The sequence below is a fragment of the Pinus tabuliformis genome, chromosome X, assembly GCF_031772625.1.
Source record: "Pinus tabuliformis cultivar Carrire ecotype Pingquan chromosome X, CPIR1, whole genome shotgun sequence".
NCBI lineage: Eukaryota > Viridiplantae > Streptophyta > Pinopsida > Pinales > Pinaceae > Pinus > Pinus tabuliformis.
Window position 1 is genome coordinate 978,896,639 of NC_142308.1, and position 13,084 is coordinate 978,909,722.

Sequence of the window (13,084 nt, forward strand, 5' to 3'; positions counted from 1 at the left end):
CAGTTTCAAATATGGCTTTTGAAATTGAGGGATTGAAGATCAATGATTTTGAACTTTTAAGCCAGAGAAAAACTTTGATGATGGCATGAGAACTTGATTGATGATATGTGTTTTGCTTGTATTCATGCTGAGAGGGTTGATTCCTCCACCTAAATCTACAGAAATGCTTCCTTAGGAAAGTTAATTCACAAGACAGAAAAATCGCAGCTTTGCAAGGATCAGGGCAACATACAAGGGAGAAGCATGTGCCTACGCAAGAAAATTCCTTAAAATTCATAACGCAGATCTTCAAAAGCATGTCCACATGTTTCTCATCATAGGTTAATTTTTCATTTAAGTTAAATCTATTGCAGAACCAAGAAGATTAATCTGGTCCAACTGGATTCTGAAATTCAGTTCATCACATCATAATGCAAACTCTATTTGCACCCCAATTAAACTAAATTGGTGTCATGGAAATTAAAAAGTCATATCAGCATTCCATTGTTGTATTATTAATGACAACACACCATCTTTACATTTACACACAAATTGAATTTTCGACGAGAAACCTTTACCTCTGGGATCTCATGTTTCACATGCTCAGGCAGACTTCATAAAAGCCTGCAACAATTCGTTCAGCGAATTAATTACAAGTTACAGCAAGACAGATAGGTACCACTAACCACACAAAGACCGCCATGTTGCTTCTTTTTAGCTCTTTGTTTCACCTCTGATTTGGAAACATGGTATAGTTTAAACCTTCCTAAGATTCTGGGCAGATCACAGTTGTGGAGAAAATGCAATAATAATGTTGAAAAATCCACAATGAGATTATTTCCTCTGTATCTGGACATACTTAATTGAATCAGTTGAATGACCAATAGTCAACTTCTGTGTAGATTTTAACTTGTTGCTGGTTGTAAAAAAAAATAAAAAATTAACACCTGTTTCATACTAATGAAGACTAAATTTGATGTATAATTTGCATTGGATTTACTTCTATTACACTCTCATTTGTTTTTCCCTGTTAATGCATTCTTTCTCTTGCTATATTTCTGGCACAATGATGATAAATAAGCATTTTATACCTATAAGCTTTATCTAGCACATGACCAATTTAGTAAGGGCTTAAGAGTGTTTAGAAGAGGCTATAAATATTATGTCTCGCGATTTGTTGCTTCAGTGTTTTAATTTTTTCACCTCTTTTTGTAAACTCAGCCAAAAAAGTCAGAGTAATATTCTTTTTTTATATGTCAATATTAATTATTTATTAGGTGTTAAGATAAGAAGTAATGTTCCTTTAATATTAATGTTAAACATGTTTTAAGTGTTAAAAAAATGTGCATGACATTGTGGTTCCAATTTTTATATGATGTAAGGTTCGGTTCTACATAATGGCTTCATGAAAATTCTTATATTTAATAGCTCATTTTTATTTTTATTTTTATTTTTTATTTATTATTATTATTATTATTATTTATTTTTTGTTGTTGTTTGTTTGTTTGTTCATTCATATTAGCCTATATCAACTCAATAAAGATAAAATGAAAATGAAACATAGAAAACATTTATGAACAAGGCATGTATATCAAATATTAGATATATATTATGGACAACTTAGATCATAACATCCACAACTTCAGGCAACAAGGTTATACATGGCAACAAGTCACATTGTGGTATAAATGGTTCATTGTTCTTATCAAAAGATTTGGCTTGAAAATAGTGAGTCATAGGTGAATAGTGAGTCATAGGTGAGCTACAGTGATCACATACATAGTGGCATAACTTGAATTGATCTATTGCTTAGGGTTCTCTATGGACTATCTAGAGTGTGGAAGAAAATGCTAGGAATAAGTGCTAATAAGTCTTAGATATCATGTAGATTTTGAACAAATCAAAATGGTGAGGACGTGAAGGAACCAAGGGCTTGGAGAGTCTTCACAAGGACCTCCTTCAAATAACCCATTAACTTCACCAGAATTGACTCTAATCCTATGTTCCCTGGAAGCAATTAATGAAACCTTAAGAGGGCGCCAAACAAACAAAATGGAAGGGGAACACCCTTCATCAGGGTTAGGGAACCCGAGGGATCTAGAGATTATGATAGAAGACCTCTAGTTGAGGACATTACTAGGGAGCTCCAGAAGATTAAACTCATAGAATTTGCAGGAGGTCGTGCCAGTGAGCATGCAGAAGCCTGGTTAGAGGGGATGGGAAGGTGTTTCGCACTAAGGGATTACAATTCCAATTCCAAAGCCAAAATAGCAATATTCCAACTCAGAGATAGTGCTCTGAATTGGTGGGGTAACTTGGAGCGTCAACTACACCTCACTCTAGACACAATTACTTGGGAATTGTTTGAGGAGAGGTTTAGGAAGAAGTACCTACCAGCGTATTATGAAGAATAGTAGGTAGGAGCCTTCCATGCCCTGATACAGGGAGGTCGTACTGTAGAAGAATATGAAATTCGATTTATGGAATTGGTCATGTATGTCTCATACATGGACACTGACCAGTGCCAAGCAGATCATTTTATGTATGGATTGAGACCTAAGATGAGGGCAATGGTGCGGATGTGGAAACCATCCTCAGTTGCAGAAGCTGTAGAACAGGCTCGTTATGTTGAAGAACACCTAGACTTAAAGGGTGAAGGAAGAGCCATCTTTCCATGTCAGACAGGGTTTATGGGGAAAGCCTCTCGTACCTTCCCAAGGGGGGGAAGTCGGAGGCCACCACCATATGGAAACATGGTTATACCTAGAACACCAACATTAGGAATTTAAATGGTTTCTAGTGCAGCTTCACCCACAGTTTCAGGGCGCGTACAAATCAAAGTCATAGGTGAGGAACAACAAGTGGGGGTAGGGGTTCCAAGGGAAGAAACTCTTTCCAAAGAACTCCACAACATTCGGTTCAAGGTCAACCACGCATCACTTGTTGGGGATGCGGAGGACCTCATTACCAATGGGACTGCCCAGAGTTTCGAACTAGTAACAACAGAAGAGAGGGAAAAGAACCAATGGGGAGAGTAAGTACCCACCACCAAATCTATGCCGTAGTTGAAAATAAGCAAGTTGAACACCAGTCTGTAGTGGTAGAAACCTCAGGTATGATAAACAAAGTAAAAGTTAAAATTTTGTTTGACTCTGGTGCTACAAATAGTTTCATTTCACCAGTTGCATTAGAAAAATGTGGGTTGGCAGCCTATGAGCACGATGACTTTAAACAAGTTGAGATGGATTTTGCAATAAAACAAGCAGTAGGGCCTAATGTTCACCAATGTCAGGTAAACCTCGGGGTGTGTATGACTAAGTTGAAGGCATACGTCATAGAATTGGGAACGTATGATGTAATTGTTGGAATGGATTGGCTAGAAGCTCATCGAGCTTTAGTAGATTGTTTCAAGAAGAAGGTGATATGTTTAGATGATGACGGTAGGCCAATTGAGATTTGTGGAATCAAGAGGGGAGTGTCCCTACGATTCATATCCATGATGGAGGTTAAACGTTGTCTCAGACAAGGTTTCAAATTGTATTTGGTCAAGACTGTAAGTGACCAGAAGGGACCTTCCCTGGATCAACATCCAGTTTTGGCAGAATTCAAGGATGTTTCTCTGGAGGAATTGCCTGGATTACCTCCTATAAAAGAGATTGATTTCACCATTGATCTGAAACCAGGTGCAGAACCAATATCTAAGACACCCTATAGGATGACAACTCCAGAGCTTTGTGAGTTACAGATGCAGTCAAAGGAGCTCTTAGACTTGGGATTGATCAGACCTAGTATTTCCCCTTGGGGTGCACCGGTAATTTTCGTCAAGAAAAAGGATGGTTCCTTGCGGCTATGCATAGATTATAGAGACTTAAATAGAGCCACGATAAAGAATAGGTACCCAATACCTCAAATAGATGACTTATTTGATCAAATGAAGGGGGAAGCGGTCTTCTCAAAAATCGATCTACGATCTGGGTACCACCAATTGAGGATAAAGGAGGAAGACATCTCAAAAACTGCATTTCGAACTCTGTTTGGGCACTATGAGTTTGTAGTTGTTCCATTCGGTTTAACCAATGCACTAGCAGTATTCCTGAGCCTCATGAATGGTGTGTTCAGAAAGTATTTGGACCAATTCATGCAAGTCTTCCTTGATGACATTCTTATATATTCCAAGAAAGAAAAGGAGCATGAAAAGCACCTAAGGGTAGTATTGACTTGTTTAAGGGAAAATCAATTGTATGGGAAATTGTCAAAGTGTTCCTTCTTCAGAAGAAAGTACATTACCTTGGGCACATCATTTCAGGAGAAGGGATTTCAGTTGACCTGGAAAAGGTGAAGGCCATAATGGATTGGCTAGTACCAAAAAATGCCCATGAGGTACGTAGTTTTATGGGGCTAGCTAGGTATTATCGCAGGTTTGTGGAAGGGTTTTCAAGGATTGCAAAACCCATCACCACATTACAGCGAAAGGGGGTTAGGTATGAATGGACAAATGAATGTGGCACTGCATTCACAGAGCTGAAGAGGTTACTGACTAGTGCACCGATCCTTCAAGTACCAGACATGAGAAAAGACTTCACTGTCTGCACCGATGCTTCGGCACAGGGATTGGGTGCAGTATTGATGCAAGAAGGCGGGGTAATAGCTTACGCTTCTAAAAAATTTAAGAAGCATGAAGAGTTATATGCTACCCACGACTTAGAATTGGCAGTAGTGATGTCAGCCTTGAAGCTATGGAGACACTACCTCATTGGGAGAAGACTTGAGTTAAGAACAGATCATCAAAGCCTAAAGCATCTCTTCACTCAATGGGATCTGAACGCTAGACAAAGGCGATGGAGCGAATTCATGAGTGAGTATGATTTTGAAATCTCATACATCAAGGGAAAGGAGAATGTAGTGGCAGATGCACTAAGCAGGAGGCCACGAAAGTTCTCCCTAGTAGCCGTAAAGGTAAATTTAAGGGAGCAAATATTGGAGAAACTCTTTGAAGATAGTTGGTGTTTAAAAGTCATCTCAGCTATCCAAAATGGGAAGAAAATAGAACCAAAGTTTGAAGGATATGTCCTTGAACCAGATGGGCTATTGAGATTCCAAGGGAGAATGTATGTACCTAAGGAAGGGGGTATAAGAGAAACCATCCTCGGAGAGTCTCATAGAGCACTCTATTGTGCACATCCTAGGGTAAAGAAGATGTATGCAGACACAAGGAAACTCTTATTTTGGGCAGGCACGAAGCATGACATAGTCCAGTTTGTCGCCAAATGTCTTGAATGTCAGCGAGTGAAGGCTGATCGTCGCCATCCAGCAGGACTCCTACAACCTCATGACGTCCCTACATCTAAATGGGAAGTAATTTCCATGGATTTTGTGGTGGGTTTGCCACTCACTTCCCAGAGGCACAATGCTATATTGGTTATAGTTGATAAATTGACCAAAAGTGCCCATTTCATCCTAGTAAGAGACACTTACGATGTTACGGATGGGCGCGAGTGTTTGTCAATGAAGTTATCTGACTGCACAGATTCCCACAAAGATCATTTATGATAGAGACTCCCGATTTACATCTAGGTTTTGGAAAAGTTTGCAGTCAGCACTGGGAACTCAGTTAAACCTAAGCACTGTATATCATCCAGAAACAAATGGGCAGACTGAAAGAGTAAATCCAGTTCTAGGGGACATGCTTAGGATGTACGTCATGGATAATCAGACTCAGTGGGGAAGGTACTTACCATTGGTAGAGTTTGCCTATAATAACAGTTATCACAGTTCAATCGGGATGCCTCTGTATCAAGCACTATATGGAAGGCCTTGCAGGATGCCATTGAGTTGGGAAAAGTTGGAGGATCGAGTGATAGTTGGCCCATAATTAGTTCAAGAAATGGAGGAACAAGTAAAGCAGGTTCGGCAAAGGTTAAAGGAAGCACAAGATAGACATAAGAGTTATACTGATTCACATAGGATTGATCGCAGTTATGAAGTAGGGGACCAAGTTTTTATTCGTATCCGGCCCAACAAAAGCACCATCTGGTTTGGGAAGGGGACGAAATTGTCGCCTTGATTCGTAGGGCCTTTTAGGATCAAAGAGAAGATTAGATCAATTTCCTATCGTCTTGTACTGCCGCCCCATTTACATAAAACTCATGATGTTTTTCATGTGTCTGTTTTACGACATTATGTTTCTGATGAATCTCACAATTTGGATTGGCAGGACTTGTAGGTATCGGACATGGGAACTGTAATGGTAGAACCATTGCGCATATTGGACCGTAGGGTTCGACAGCTCAGACGTCGCACGGTGGACCAAGTTAAGGTCCAGTGGGACAAGTATAGCCTAGGATCTGCTACCTGGGAGGATGCAGAGACTATGCGTCATGACTACCCCTCACTTTTTGAGCATCTGTGATGCCTATTTTGACTTAGATAGCTACCTATGTTAAGATTCTATTTCCATGTTATTCATTTATGAACATTATGTAATATTGATGCATTTGGTTTGACACATAAAACTACTCATATGACTCAGTTGATAAATTTGATATTGATGATAGAAATGGTTGATATATGGACTACATGTCTGACTCACTTAGTGATGGATTATCTAGTGCGTAACTTATCAGAATTATTCATATATAGCTCAAAGTGGATATGATTTATTTAAATGAATGACTTAGCGAGAATTCCTAGATTGACACATGGATACTAGACTTAGTAATGTGATGATTATATGTCTTGTTGCTATATAAATGCATGAATGAGAACTAACCCACAGGGGAAAAAGAACTATGTGATAGCCAAGAGGGAAGGATGAGACATCTCATGAGGAAGGTATAATGTACATTATTTTACTTCATCTGGTATCTACTTGATATGCACTCTTATGACACGAGAAAATGCAAATGATAGGTGGCAAGACGACTTGACTGGATTATTCGATGACAAGTCCAACCAACTCTGTAGTGTGGTCTGTATTAGGGTATTGACCCTAGTTCTGCAGGAGGGGTGGAGGCATTTCCCATCGTGTATCCTCCGAAACTTGGAATTGTGGGAGGGAAGTGGTGGACACACTCCCCTAGACATGTGATGATGATTGCCAGTTGCCTGCTGGGGAAGTTAGGTCGATTTATTCGACACTCGCACCATGTCGGTTTTATTAGTGGTTAGTATGGCCGTTGCCACTGATAAAGTAGCAGAGGATGGATAGGGTGGGAACGAAAGTAGGCCAAGGTGGATAGGAGGATATAGATCAGTTGGAGACTCTTGATGGGAAGAAATGTCATTGTCGGACTTATCCGATTTTATTGCTATAACTCTCTTCGGTTGCTATGCTTTCAAACTCTTTGCATCTTTTCATTCTAACTTCGGGACGAAGTTTTCTGAAGGAGGGGTGTATGTAATGCCCCACTTAGATCTTATCCTACAAATTTTGTTAATGTTTACATTATCTGAAAATATTGAGAAATATTGGTCTAATATAAAATTCATGATTTCCATTATTCAAATCCCCCACTTACCTTCTCAAACTGAATATTAGGTAGGATATGGTCTCCTTCCATTATTTCAAAATATATGTATTCATTTCACATTCCCCAATGTACCCTCACATTTACTTGGGAGAAGATATAGTCCTCTCCAACTCATTATCAATATATATATTCATTTCACATTACCCAATGTACCCTCACATTTACTAAGGAGAAGACATGGTCCTCTCCATATAATTACATCTCACATTCCCCAATGTACCCTCACATTTACTTGGGAGAAGACATAGTCCTCTCCATTTAATTATCAATATATATATATATATATATATATATATATATATATATAGATATATATATATATATATATATATATCTGTTCACCTCACATTCCATAATGTACTTTTGAGGTTTACTTGGGAGAAGACATGATCCTTTCCCATTAAATTCTCAATTTTATATTCATGTCACATTTCCAAATGTACTCCTAGCTTACTTGGGAGAAGAGAAGTCAACTGTAAGGACGGATGAGAAGTTAATGACATTAATGAGAGGTGGTTGAGATGGAGAAGGGAAGGAGGGTATAAAAAGGGAAGGGCGAAGGAAGAAAGGGGGAGAGGTTGAGGTCTTGCTTATGATTGTGGGGGGTTGGTTGTGATTGTTTGGACTTGTTGTGTTTTTGGAGACCTTGGAAACCTGTGGAGGTTTCTTGGGTTTGAGAGGAGGAAAGTATTGTTATCTTGTTTTGCACATTCTTCTTGAGGACACACTATATCTGGTTGGACTTGGGCACGGAGGGCTAGGGAACTTGTGGAGGTTTCCTGGGCTAGGAATTTATTTCCTAGTTGGCTGGGAGGTAAATCCGGTTGGGTCGGTGAGAAGGAGTGTTCAGCTGGAGCAACAAGACAATGGTATCATCATCAACCACCGGAACAGGTAATTGTCCATGGACTACTATTTTTAAGTTGATATCAATGAAATGTTCACTTTAATTTATGTTTCTTATGATAAGATGATAAGATGTTAAATGTTTAAATCTATGTAAGGAGGTCAGCAAGCTCCTTTTATAACTTTTAAATCTAGAGGAAATAGATCTGTCAGTTAATAATAGACAAGGCAGTAATAGTAGGAATTGGGTCCTTACATGTAACTAGTTATCCCATTTATGACAAACAACTTTACACATTGGTACATAGTGTCAAAATATGGAAACACTACTTGATGGGAAAGGATAACATTATCCATACTAACCATTAGCCATTGCAGTACATGTAGTCACAGTCAAAGTATCAGCAGTCACAAAATTTCAAATGGATGGGTTTTCTATAACAATTTCATTTTGTTATCAGGTATAAAAAGGGAATCTACAATAAGGTAGCTGATATGCTTTTGAGGCCTATTGTAAATTCATTTGTTATACTCAAGCATAATTATGTTTTGCATGAAAGCTAAATTGAGCAATATGCAAATGATAGTGACTTTCAAGATGTGTATGCAAGCTTGAGTGAAGGAAACCAAATTGAAGAGTTGGATTATCATGTACATAAAATTTGTTGTATCATTTGGGCATGTTGTGTATTCCACAAGGAGAAAGAAATAGTATCATAAGGGAGGCACACACTTCAGATGGACACTTTGGTGTAGGAAATAGAGTAGCAAATCTCCAAGGGTATTGTTATTGGCCACACATGTTTGATAATGTTTCTCATTTCATAAGAGAATGTTCTTTGTGTTCAACAAGTAAGCATAGAAATAGGAAACTTGGATTGTACACTCCACTTTTAGTACCTTCATGCCCATGGGAGAGTATCTCAATGGATTTTGTAGGAGGTCTTCCATTGTCAAGGAAAGTCATGATTGCTTGTATGTAGTTGTAGATAGGTTCATAAAAATGTGCATATTAACACCATGTAAAAATAAAATTACGGTTGAACAAACAGCTCATCTTTTCTTCCAAAAAATTTTGGTTCATTTTGTCTTCCTACTTCTATAAGTGATCGAGATTCTCGATTTGTTGGGAATTTTGGGTTAAATTTGTGAGACTTGATGGACACAATGTTGAAGAAGAGTACAACCTTTCATCCGAAAACTGATGGAAAAACCGAGGTGGTCAATGGAATAGTCATTCATCTTCTTAGAGGATATTGCAGCAAACATCCTAAGTTGTGGGATGAACAATTGCATTACATACAACATTCATACAACAGGGCAAAGCATTCTTCCACAAACACATCGCCATTTGAGCCATGTTATGGGTAGTTTCCAAGATCACCATTGGACTTAATATTTGAGAAAGATATCACCATCGATGGTCATAGTGACATCGATAAGGCAAGGAAGTTCACAGAGAAAATTCAGTTGATACATCACATAGTGTAGGAACAATTGGAAAAGAGTCAAAGCATCTACAAGGCAAGTTATGAAAAACACCAGGTTGATCACAAATTTCAAGTTGAAGATGAAATTTGGTTATATATTTGCAAAGAGAGACTTCAAGGGGAAGGTAAAAATCTTAAACCAATCCTTTATGGTCCTTTAAAATTTTTGGAAAAGATTAGTAACAATGCATTTAAGCTTGATTTTCCCACTTACATGCAAATATACTTTGTTGTTAATGTTGAGAATTTGAGATTGTTTGAGCCTCCTTTGATTGATGATCAAGGGAGCATGTTCAACTGCGATCTTTAGATCATTTCTCACCAGAATATCTTGATGAACTTCAATAGGATCTCATACTTGACATAAGAATCAAGACTTTGAAAAGAGGGGATGTCGAATATGTTAGAGTGTGACTCAAGGGACAAAAGCCTTCTAAAGGAAAAAGGTTACATATCGATAAAGTGAGGGAGTTGTACCCTCCCCTACTAAAGAATTGATAGTATGTTTTGGGGTCCAAAGGCTTCTAGTGGGGAGGAATGATCAGGTGCTCAATATTCAACTAAAAAATCAAAAGTTCTCAGAATGGTACAAAACCTGAATGACCGCATCCATCTCAGCAGAAAAATCCTAGTGCAACCTGTTTTACTAAAAACTGAGTTCGTATGAGGAAGTTATTGAGTTCTCTTCACTTTGCTAACATGTGAAATCTGCAAAAAAAATGGCTAGTCACTGCACCGTTAGTAGTCTGTATTGCTGACGTGGAAAGTGACTAGGTAGGGTCAACTTGGTCAACCTTCAATCATGTCTCACCAAGTGTCATAGTGTGATTGGGTTTCATATTGGTGGCTTGGCACATTTATATTGGTTAGTTTTGGACCAATGTTAGAATGCCACGTGGAAATCTTGGAGGCCTCCACGTGCCAAGCCTAGAGGCCGCCCCGTGCCAAGCCTAAAGGCCACCACATGGCACCTCCCAATGGCCTAGGAACTCTGCACAGTTCAACAAAAAATTTATGGAGGCACTGGGGTTCGGCCCCACAACCTTCGTTACACTGTCCAAGACTCTATATTGCCTCCACTACCAGCTGTCACTTAATCGTTATAGTGGCAGATATATATTTAGCATGTCTTTGGTTCAGGGTTGGTGGTTAGGGGAGGGCTAGCCTCCAGGCCAACCCTCCATATGTGAATGTGCCCATGGTTACCAAAGAGTTAATAGCATTGGTTCCATAAACTTTAATGCTGAGATTTATCGCAAAACATGTCAACATGCAATGGAGCACACGATTATGTTAACCTTCAGCAGTCCAACGTAAACCTTCACCGCGACGGTTAAGGGTTGTGATGTGAGACCATACATAAATCGCTAGGTCACAATTTATGCTTATGGTTAGTTAACACGGTGACCAATGCTAACAAATGGTTAACACAGCATGTGAACCCTCTGTAGAGATTGCTAGCGGTTTCAGGAAACCGTCAGCCTTATCTATGTAATTAGCGCTAATCTTCCATCTAATCATGGTTATCATTTAATTAATCTGGAGTTAGACTAGCAGTGTTTTGGAGGAACCCACTAAATTCGATATTTTCAGCAATTTTAGTAGCCTTAACTGGAGTTATTCTAGTTTTAGAGGGGATTTTCTAGGGAAAGACTATTTGAGCCATAACTGGAGCATTTTTCGACCAAATTGAGCTTAGGAAAAGGTGATCCTAGATAATTTCAACATTCTTAACACATTGGTGAAGGTATTAGGAGAAATAGAGATTTTTAAATATCATTTTTTTCCATATTGAGATAGTATAGAGGCCCAAGCCATGGAAGTTTGACCAAGGAGATGTAGCCTAGGAGGGTTGAACTCCTTCATCAAAGCATTATGTTAAATGCTTTTGTTGATGGTTTTTTTTACATTGAATGTATGTTGTTCATTAATTGTTTTTGAAGCTATTTTGTTCATGTATCTCACTTAAAACTTGATGTAATTGAAATTAGCACAACAAAACTAACATTCAATAATAGATCAGTATATCTAGAAAATAGTAATGAAGTACCTGGCTCCTCCAAACCTTGACACTCCAACCAGCTAGTATCCCCCCAAGTATAACATGTATGAAATTTTTCTTCTTGTATCTTCACTCTTACTTCTCCTTAGTCTCTCTTCTTCTGAGAATGAGACAAAAGAATGTAGAGAAAAGTATTTTTATTAATTACCCATCTACCACTCTTTTGGTGGTTAGAAACTACTTCCACTTCACAAACATGCGACAAGTAGTTGCTATCTCATTAATGATATTTTGTTTCCCACTCCCAAGAAAACCTCATGTCTTTTAGGGAAATAATTGATTAGCCAATTTCCACAATTATCCAATAAATACAATCATCCATATTAGATTCCTAAGACTTATTGGTGGGTAATAATTATTCAACGATAATTCTACAACCTCATCTTTTTCAACCATTTGTACTCGAAAACTAATTTTCTTGATTCTTTATTAATAAAAATATAACATCATAATTAGAAATTTACAATAAATCATCATGAGTAATAAATTGTTATTAATTAAATTCATCAAATATATTTCAAGGTTAAATGTTCAAAATGGAACACACATATGCATAATTATTTACATAAAACCATCAAGTAAGGGGATATCACATCCTCCCCCACTTCAATTTGACATCGTCTCACTATCTGAGCACTATATTTTTGGAATATATTTTAACTTATTAAAATAGAGAAGGATATTCTTATTAAAAGAAATCTCCAACTCATGAGTTGCCTCTTCTAGACTAAAATGTTTTGATTGAATTTTTAGCTATCCTATGTCTCTATTATGGAGTGTGACTATCCTCCAGCCTAGAATACAAAGTGGTTATACTAAGAACCCCCCCTTTTCCACATTTACAACATTTCAATAAATTATATGAGCTAGGACATGCACATACTTATTTAATAAAGACACATGAAATACATTGTGAATTTTTATGTTTGTTGGAAGGGAAAATTAGTAAGAAACTGGTCCCATTTTGGCTAAGGTTTCAAAAGGTCTACAATATCTAGGTGATAACTTAGCACAAATTCCAAGTCTAAGTGTGTTTTTATTTGTTTTTAGTTTTAAATACATAATATCTCGTCTTTTAATTCCTTTTGAATCCTTTTTAAATCTGCATAACTCTTTTGGCAATCTTGTGCTGCTTTTAAGTTTTACCTAACATATTTAACCACTTCTTCCATCTCCTT